The sequence below is a fragment of the Octopus bimaculoides genome, chromosome 5 (assembly GCF_001194135.2).
Source record: "Octopus bimaculoides isolate UCB-OBI-ISO-001 chromosome 5, ASM119413v2, whole genome shotgun sequence".
NCBI classification, from domain to species: Eukaryota; Metazoa; Mollusca; class Cephalopoda; order Octopoda; family Octopodidae; genus Octopus; species Octopus bimaculoides.
This window is the reverse complement of record NC_068985.1, coordinates 77,043,907-77,053,298: the sequence shown is the minus strand read 5'-3', so window position 1 is coordinate 77,053,298 and position 9,392 is coordinate 77,043,907. Positions and strand designations below refer to the sequence as shown.

The following is a 9,392-nucleotide window of genomic DNA, read 5'->3' as shown; positions in this document are numbered from 1 at the left end:
GCATATGATTTGTCCCAAAGAATCAATCTTTAAATAAGAGTTTTGCTTCCACTAGCGAAAGCTTTACGTTTCTTTCAGAAAGCTCCATACCATTTCACTTAATGCGGCATTCGTTGTTACTGTGGTATGACGTCAGTGACTGGCGAGTTGACCGGAAGGGCGAGTTGACCGGAAGAGGAAGAAGGGCAGAGGGAGCCTCGATCGGGATTCGTGCCCTTTTCGAATTGGGTTGTGGTCAGGAGAGGACCTGCTAAGCGACGGTCTAGGTTTGGGAGAAGCAGCTGCTATTCCTAGTGTTCTTTGGGTCGGGGCAAGCTTCAAGGATCGGATACCACAAGACAGACTCGCAGTCGACGAAAGGAAAACCGAGGTAAGGCGATTACATCTACTCGCACGCATACATTACAGTTACTTTATGCGCAGGCTATGTGAGAAGACAGAATAAAGGGGCTTTTGTTAGCTTATAATAGAATCGATAATCACTTGTGTACACTAAAACCCATTTTCCTTTTCCAGATAATACAAGCATGCCACCTAAAAAGAGAACACGCATTGGCAGAAAGTCTTCTGCAGTGGCAAGGCAGCAGCCTGGCAGGCTAAGGAAACTGAGGACCGGAGGTCTTGTAGACTGTTGAAAACAGCTGCCGCTGCTAGTGATGCAACAACTCCAGAACAGCGTAAAACCTATCGAGTGCGTGTTGCTGACGCAATGACTGCAGAAACCCCACAAAAGAGTGCTATCTGTCGAGCACGCAATGCTGAATCCACTTCTGCCGCGAGGTTGGCAGATGACGATAACCATCGGATGATGAGACTTCAGTCTAAAGCTCATTGGAAGGTTCTTGCTCATGGCTATTGGAAGCCATCGAGTAGACGATGAGCATCAAAGGCGCTCAACTATGATCCTGTCGAGGATTACGCCACTCATCGAGAGACTGTTACAGGGGATATGTCTGTAATATGTCCATTTTGCAAGGTCCTCAAGTGGGTTGGAGAATCCAGTGGCCTACGCTACTCAAACGGAAAGGTTCGCTTGCCTGACCTGCAAAACACTCTTCAGCCTTTCCTTTCTTCACTCCTTGGTTAATACCCTGATTCGCAGCAATTTATACAGAAAATTCGCGCTTATAACTCTGCCTTCCAGATGACAAGTTTCCGTCATAAAACCATTCATTAGGACTCCTATATGCCAACTTTCAAAATTCAGGGCCAAACCTATCATCGGATAGCTTCTATTCTTCCTATCAACAACGCTGAACACCGATTCCTTCAAATTTACTTCGTGGGAGATACCAATGAGCAAACGGCTCGCTGATCTCAGGTGGCACCTGGAACGAAGTGAAAAAATACCACCAAAGCAACTTAAACCGTCCAAAGGACGGGTGTGTTTGCTAGTATATATGTGTGTGTGTGTGTGGAGAGAGAGAAGTGTATTTCCACGCAGGAAAGAATATAGGAAAATTTGTTTGGAGATTTGAAAACTTTCAAACCCCGAAACAAAGATGTGATTTTATACTTATTTCTCTCTCATTGTATCTTATTTACTTTAGATCGTTTATTTTCATTTTATTTATCTTTGCTTTTAATGGCTCCTATTTCTAGCAAGTCATGCAACCACATAAAAGTACTCTCTCATTGGCTCATCATTAAACATGCTTTGGCAACAAGTCAATTACCAACCCTCTTCAATCTCTAACCCACAGAGACGTAAACTCACTGCTTTTTGTACTTACACCACTACAATGACCTCGGAACTGTACATGTACCCTCTTCACCCGTGCCTACATGACACATCCATCTCAGCTTTTCTCATCACCGTAAATGTGCTTCATATTTCAATCTATCAACCATTCTTTCCTTCGAGAACTCATTACCCGATTAGGATTTTCCTACAGTTGTTGATATGCAGCTGTTCAAAATGAACATCAGAGCTGTCCCAGTCCCATTACTTTCAGATGGCCAGTGACTAAATCGTTAATAAAAATTTGAAAAAAAAAAAGAAAAAAATCCGGGGTCGATTCGTTTGATTAAAATTTCTAGAGGCGGTGTCCCACCATGGCCACAGTCTAATGACTGAAACAAGTGAAAGATAACGGAAAAGTTCGATATATTCTCAACGCACGGTCACAGAAATTCAACATTTATACGAAGAAGGGAAGCAACTCCGTATTTAACTGACGGGGTGGAAGGGAGACTAGAAATTTTGTTTAAAGCTGTCAAGATTATTTTGTTATGTATCAATCCAATTTCACATTTGCATAAGTGGAAAAACTGAATGAATTTTTACTCTCTCTTTTTTCCTTTATTTTTTTTTTACACTCTTTAATCAGAGAAAGGAGGAGTGAACATGACTCTTTATATTTTGGCAGGAGAGGAGAAAGACTTCCAAGACTGGTGAGAGGTAAGGAGGAAGTTGTTCTTGAACTGAAAACCAGGCCCAAATACTTGGAGCAAAGTGAACTTTGGTAAAAGATATCCAAGGACCAGTGATGGTATTAAACCAGATAATGGATTGGATTGAGTTTATCAAAGAACACAGACCGCAAAAAGCTGGAAGAAAAACAAGAAAGCAACTTAACAATTTTACCAATCTACTTTCTTGCACTATTATTTTAACTCCCAAAGGATGAAACAATAATCAGATTTGATCACAGGACCCAGAATATGGCAAAGTATTTTCTCCAATGTTCAAACTATTCCACCAATCCACTGATTTTATTTTATCAACCCCAAAAGATGAAAGACAAAAGTGACCTCATCAGGATTTGAACTCAGAACAAATGCTAAGTCCGTAGCATTCGGACTACTCCGTCAAATATAATGCTTATTTATGCACACTGTTTTGAATTCATCCTGCATTATCTTGTAACCTTAGTTTTCGATTATGTAAATGTTAATGTTCAAAATGACATCTCACACTTAGGGTAGGTGAGAGATGTCAGATATAGCCAGTTTGAACATAGGGTAAATAGAATATTTTGGCCGGATATTGCCAGTTTAAATGCTAAAGGGGTAATTTTGTAAATATTGTAAATCAAGAATTTATCTTGTATATTATTTAAGGCACATGGATAACATCAGTGGCATAGAGAGGGAAGGCTGATATGTATGGGCAACTGCTGGTCTTCCATAAACAACCTTGCCCGAACTTGTGCCTCAGAGGGGAATTTTCTAGGTGCAATCCAATGATCATTCATGATCAAAGGGGATCTTACCCTTACCCTATCCTTCATCTTTGTTGTTCAAATACATGCCACTGGCCACTCTGAGTTACTAAATTACCTAACCAATAGACTGGTACTTCATTCTATCAATCCCTGGAAGAATGACAAGCAAAGTTGATCATGACAGGTTTTGAACGCAGAGCACAGGAGAAAATACAAGGTGTTCTGTGCTACTTCTAATGACTCTCATCAATTCTCAAATTTATTAATGCTTCAGCATTCAAACTGGCCATATCTGGCCCAAAATGTTCTAGCAGTTTTATGTCCAAATTGACCAGATCTGGCCTCTCACACCTAGCTGATAATGTCATTCAAATCATAAACAATCATAGAAATCTCAAAACTACCAGATAATGCATGATTAATTCAGAAGCACGTGAATGAATATGCAGCATAGCATTTGGCATAGTAATACAATTGCTAAAGAGTTAAACTGTGTCTCTAGTTCAAATGTTTGATTTTAGGTCATTCAAGTCTCTAAACTATCAAATAAAAAAATATATATCTTATAATCAGAGAAGTATTACCTGCAACAAATTATTATTGTTGCTTAGACCCAGTACAACTTTAAGACTATTTGTTTCAACCGTGACCATTTTGCCTCTTTAAGAGTATCTATGACTGTTTACCACAAGATCCAGTCTTTGTTATGCTGAAGAGGCTTGTATGCTTCAATGAACCTGAGAACTATGCCAGTAGAGCACAAGCCTCTCATAGAGCCTCCTATGGTGGACAGATTAACCCTTTAGCATTCAGATTACTCTGTTGAATGTAATACTTATTTCTTCATATTGCTTTGAATTAATCCTGCATTATCTTATAGCTTTGAAATTTCAATGGTGTGTTTGTTTACTTTTAAAATAATGTTGTAGATTAGGTGTAAAAGCCTGAATCATGCCAGTTTGAACATAAAACAGCTGGAACATTTGAGCTAGATATGGTCAGTTTAAACACTAAAGGATTAAAAGACAAGAGGTCAGACTAATATGGACCACCTCTTCCCAGCAGTAAAATGGATTTGTGTAGGGCCAACATTCTTACCTAGGAGAAAGCAGAATTACAGAAACATTGATGACAATTTAATATTGGTTTCAAATTTTGGCACAAGGCCAGCAAGTTCAGAGGAAGAGATAAGTTGACTACATCAAGCCCAGTGCTTTACTGGTACTTATTTTATTGACCCTGAAAGGATGAAAGGCAAAGTCAACCTTGGCAGAATTTGAACTCATAACATAAAGATAGAAAAAATGCCACTAAGCATTTTGTTTGGTGAACTAACAGTTATCCCAACTTGCCACTTTACAATGACAATTTAAAATCAAGGGAGAGCCCAGAGATGAGAACAGTGGGGAAAAGTTGCTGATGGCCTATGCTCCATAGGGAACAAAGAGTTTATGATATTATTGTGACTATGTTATCCAATTAGTTCTTTCTTGTTTAAGGTGGTGGTTGTTTGATTTAAGGGAGTTTTGGCAGCAATTTCTAGAAGTTCATACCATGTGGAGGTTCCCTCATTGGCCTAATAGAATAATATTCTGTTCAGAAGAAAATACACCTATCCTGCTCATTAACACAAGTATGATAGGCCATCATCAGTCAAGGCTGACCACACAGCTGCACAAGTACGCACAAACCTGAGCAATATTTCTGAGGTAGACTGACAGTTGCTCATGCATGTACATCTCCACTCCCCATGCCACCGATGTTTATCCAAAGGAAAAGCCACCAACTAGGAGTGATACAGCCTAGCCCAAGTGTCATTGCAAGTGTTACTGATAAAACACAAACAGCTGGAGCAGATCTTGTAAAGCATCCCTCCAAGCCTTCTAACATTCTCCAACCCCAAAAGAAAAAAAGATGAAGTTGACCTCAGTAGGATCTGAACTCAGAAAGCAAAGCGTCAGAATATATTTGGTGAGGCATTCTGTCCAACACTCTTACAACATAGCCAATTTAGTACCTTAATATGAGTAAATCTATGAGGCGGCGAGCTGGCTGTATTGTTAACATGCTGGACGAAATACTTAGTGGTATTTCAGCTGTTGATACATTCTGAGTTCAAATTCCACCAAGGTCAACTTTGGATTTCATCTTTTCGGGGTCAATAAATTAAGTACCAGTGAAACACATGACTGTCGCTGGCACAAAACAATATAGCAAAAGCAAATGAAGGGGACATGTGAGATTTATACTGAAAGTAATACAAAAGTAGGCATAAAATGACAAAGGTTGTTCAAATTGCACAGTTTAGTAGAGTAACTCTTCCTGTATACAATGCTAACACTCAACATCATCTCCATCATAAGAAATGCATTTGAACCGTCTCGAACCCAACTCTTTAATCCTTTCAAAAAAAAATTCAGGTACTCACTGTTGTACCCACTTCATCACAGCCACTTTCACACTATCTAAACACTGTTCTTCATAGAGCCAAACAGGTAGAAGTTTGAAAATATCAGATCCAAGTGTATGCAACCAATTCCCTGTTTGGTTTCTAAAGAACATGGTCAAGTGGTTAAGATCAAGCAACTGACAAACAAATTTGTGGTATTGAGCAGAATATTTACTATAACGATATTTCTGCCTCAGTAATTCAGTGCTGAATCTGTCTGAAGAGTAATGGAAAATAGGTCAGTTTCAAAACATTGATGTCCAGGTCACAAAAGCAAAGTTTGAAGGGAATAGTAGTCATTTCCCTTGATTTCTAGATAGAAGCAAATAAAAAAATAACACTTACTGACCAAAGGCAAAAAAAAATAAATATTTTGCTACACAGTGTTATTTGCCCACAATAATAAAGAACAGAAAGAAGAGTTACTTTCTCAAAAAAGTTATTCTATCAATATGTGCAACGTAAACAATCAATGTCAGTTAATAAAACAACCTTTATACATCATATTCCAAATGAACAGAGAATATCAAACATTTGTTTGTTTGTTTTTTTTTCCTCTCTTTTTTTGTAGAGTTTCCAGAACATAGCTTTTGGTTTATCCAATGAAAACCTTCGCACAAAATATTAGAAATTTCCTCTCATCAAATGAAAAATAGTTTTAACTGCCAATTTTTTTTCTTCATGTAATAAAATTATAAATTTTATTGAGTCGACATTCAGATTGATTCTTTGAATTATTCAGAAAAAAATGTATTGTATACATTTTTGAGTATTTCATTAGATGCAACAGTAAATATGAAAAATAAAATATAAATTTCAAAAAACAGAAAATGTATATAATCTTTTCTACTCTAGGCACAAGGCCTGAAATTAGATCAACCCCAGTACGCAACTGGTACTTAATTTATCGACCCTGATAGAATGAAAGGTAAAGTCAACCTTGGCGGAATTTGAACCCAGAATGTTAAAATATGCTAAATCATAATTCAGTGTTTTTGTTGTTTTCAAATATAATAAAATTATTTGTATTATTATTATTATAAGTAGTACTATTTACTGTCATTGCTTTGTTTTATACAAGCTGTTCCAAACTTATCCAGAGACCTCAAGTAACAGCAAGTTGAACATTTTATTATGGGTGTTATCTATGATTAGCAACAGTATATTGTAAGGTTAAAAGAGACCAGAATCTGAGAACTAAGATTCTGCTAAATTTGTAAAATTTGAAAGAGTTTAATGAGAATTAAGTACTGTCAGATTGACAGTGTTTTCCTTAGGATGTAGTCAGTACTCATGTGAATAATTTCTTGTAGTTCTGATACATCATCATTATTATTATTATTGAGTAAGAGAGCAATGCATGCCATCAAAGTGACACTGGAGTACAAGTATACAAAGCCCAATATATCCATCATGACTACCCGTCTGATAAGGGTATACCAGGCACATGCAAGACAACCATATGTGCAGAATTTTCTTCTGGTCAAGTAGCCCAACGCACCCCACCCAAAAGTTCCCTGAATAAGGATTATTTAAGGATGTTGAATGAAACACCCATGTTTCCAGGGGTGAATTATCCAAACCCCAAAGAATTCCTCTCAACACATGGCTATGATGCTCCCCAAATACGCCTGCTTGTGATCAGAGATGGACATATTGTCAGCCACTAAGGGACATGCTCATTATTATTATTATTATAATTATTACTATTATTAAATAAAAAAAAAAAGAAATCCTTCTTTGAAATAATTATTCCTCATGACAAACAAGAGCATTATATTGTTGAGAAGTTTAGAAAGTTCTTTAGGTAAATTTCATGCAAAAATATGGGAAATGTATTTTTTTTTTTTTTGCAGTCAATTTTTGTTTCTCTTCCTTTTAAAGTTAAGATGATATTCAATGAGAATGTAATATCAAAAATACATCAGATGTAAACATCATAAGAAGATGAAAAAAAATATGACACCTTATGGTAATCAGAGTTTGTTAGCCAGAATATTAAGATAAAAGATTTACATGCACACAAATACACACACACACAGACACATTATGCACATACATACGCACACACACAAAGAAGCACGTTTTGTTTATTACTTGTGAAGATGAGAATACTGTGTATGTTTACCCAAGATGCACATAGCACCTAGATTGTTTTGTCTGATCACTTTGTTGTATAGTTACTGTGTCATTCCAGATCAGTCTTTATTGATTAGACCTATGATCAAAGACATTCCACCCATGATCAGCCCATATATCTTTCTCCCATTTTTTTAAGAAAAAAAAGGTAATAAATAGATGGTATGTATTTTGACATACTATAAAGTAAACTTTCAAAATAACAGTATCTACAATGGAAAGCACAAACCTAACAGCATTTTGAAAATTGTAATAGCAATAATAATAATAATAACAATAATAATAATAATAATAATAATAAATAATGATAATAATAATAATAATAATGATAATAATAATAATAATAATAATAATAATAATAATAATAATCATCTTTTGTTATAGGTACAAGGCCTGAAATTTAGCGGGAGGGGTACAGTCGATTGCATCGATACCAGTGCTCCACTGGTACTTATTTCATCAACTCCAAAAGGATGAAAGGCAAAGTCGACCTCGACGGAATTTGAACTCAGAATGTAGCAACAGGTGAAATACCGCTAAGCATTTCACCCGGTGTGCTAACGATTCTGCCTGCCCGCTACCTAAAAAAAAAAGAAAAATTTTAAAAAAAAACAAAAAAAAAAAATAATAATAATAATGGTTTCAAGTTTTGGCACAAGACCTGCAATTTTAGGGGGGGTGTTAGTCGATTACATCGACTCCAGTACTTGACTGGTACTTTATTTTATAATAATAATAATAATTATCACCGTCATCATCTTTGTCATCAACATCTGCTTTTCTATGCTGGCATGGGTTGTATTTATATTCTGAGGCAATATTTTACAGGTGGATAATCATTCTGTTACAAACCCTTTCAATGAAATCATGTTGTTAAACTTAGATAGTCTTTTTTCTTTAAATCTGAAAATGATTTGTTTTCTCCTTTAGTTAATTTCATACCTTTTCTTTTTTTTTTCTTTGGTTTAAGTTACTTAATTTGTCATTTAACAACCAAATAAAGAGACATTCATTACATAAACTGGTTTGGTTTTTAAAGTGTCTCTATTTCTTATTTACTGTAATCCTTTAATTTAAATAATAAATAGATCTAAACAAAAGAAAAAAAATTTAGACAATGGAAGATTCCCAATAACAGGAAATCATATCCCTGAGGCTCCTGTTACTTGGGAAGCTGACTGCATATCTAAGAGTATGTTGTTCTTATTTTCAGTGATTTGGTGGAGATTTGGGTAATATTTCTTACAGGTCAAACAATAGCATAGAGGTACCCATATTGACTCATTACTCAAAAAGTTGCTACATCTGGTGAAGAGAAGGAGAGCTTAAAAAGGGAAGCCCAATAGTATACATTTATGTATCATCATCATCATCGTTTAACGTCCATCTTCCATGCTGGCATGGGTTGGATGGTTTGACAGGAGCTGGCTGGGCAGAGGGCCACACCAGACTTCTGTGTCTGTTTTGGCACAGTTTTTATGGCTGGATGCCTTGGATATACATTTATGTATATGTATGTGTATATCCAGTGTATGAAGAGCTGAGATAGAAGAAAAAAGTGCAGTAAATGCAGGACTAATATCGATAAGAGTACATATATATATATATATATATATATATATATATATACACACATA

At 36.1% G+C, this 9,392-nt stretch overlaps 1 long non-coding RNA gene across 1 annotated transcript in view; it reads left to right on the top strand.

The window, feature by feature from the left end:
* Nucleotides 1–8,779, top strand: part of LOC128247809 (uncharacterized) — a 23,260-nt gene extending 14,481 nt beyond the window's left edge. Inside the window, exon 2 of the long non-coding RNA XR_008264119.1 lies at nucleotides 2,370–8,779. This is a non-coding gene — a long non-coding RNA (uncharacterized LOC128247809). The remainder of the gene's footprint in view (nucleotides 1–2,369) is intronic.
* Nucleotides 8,780–9,392: the final 613 nt, after the last annotated feature.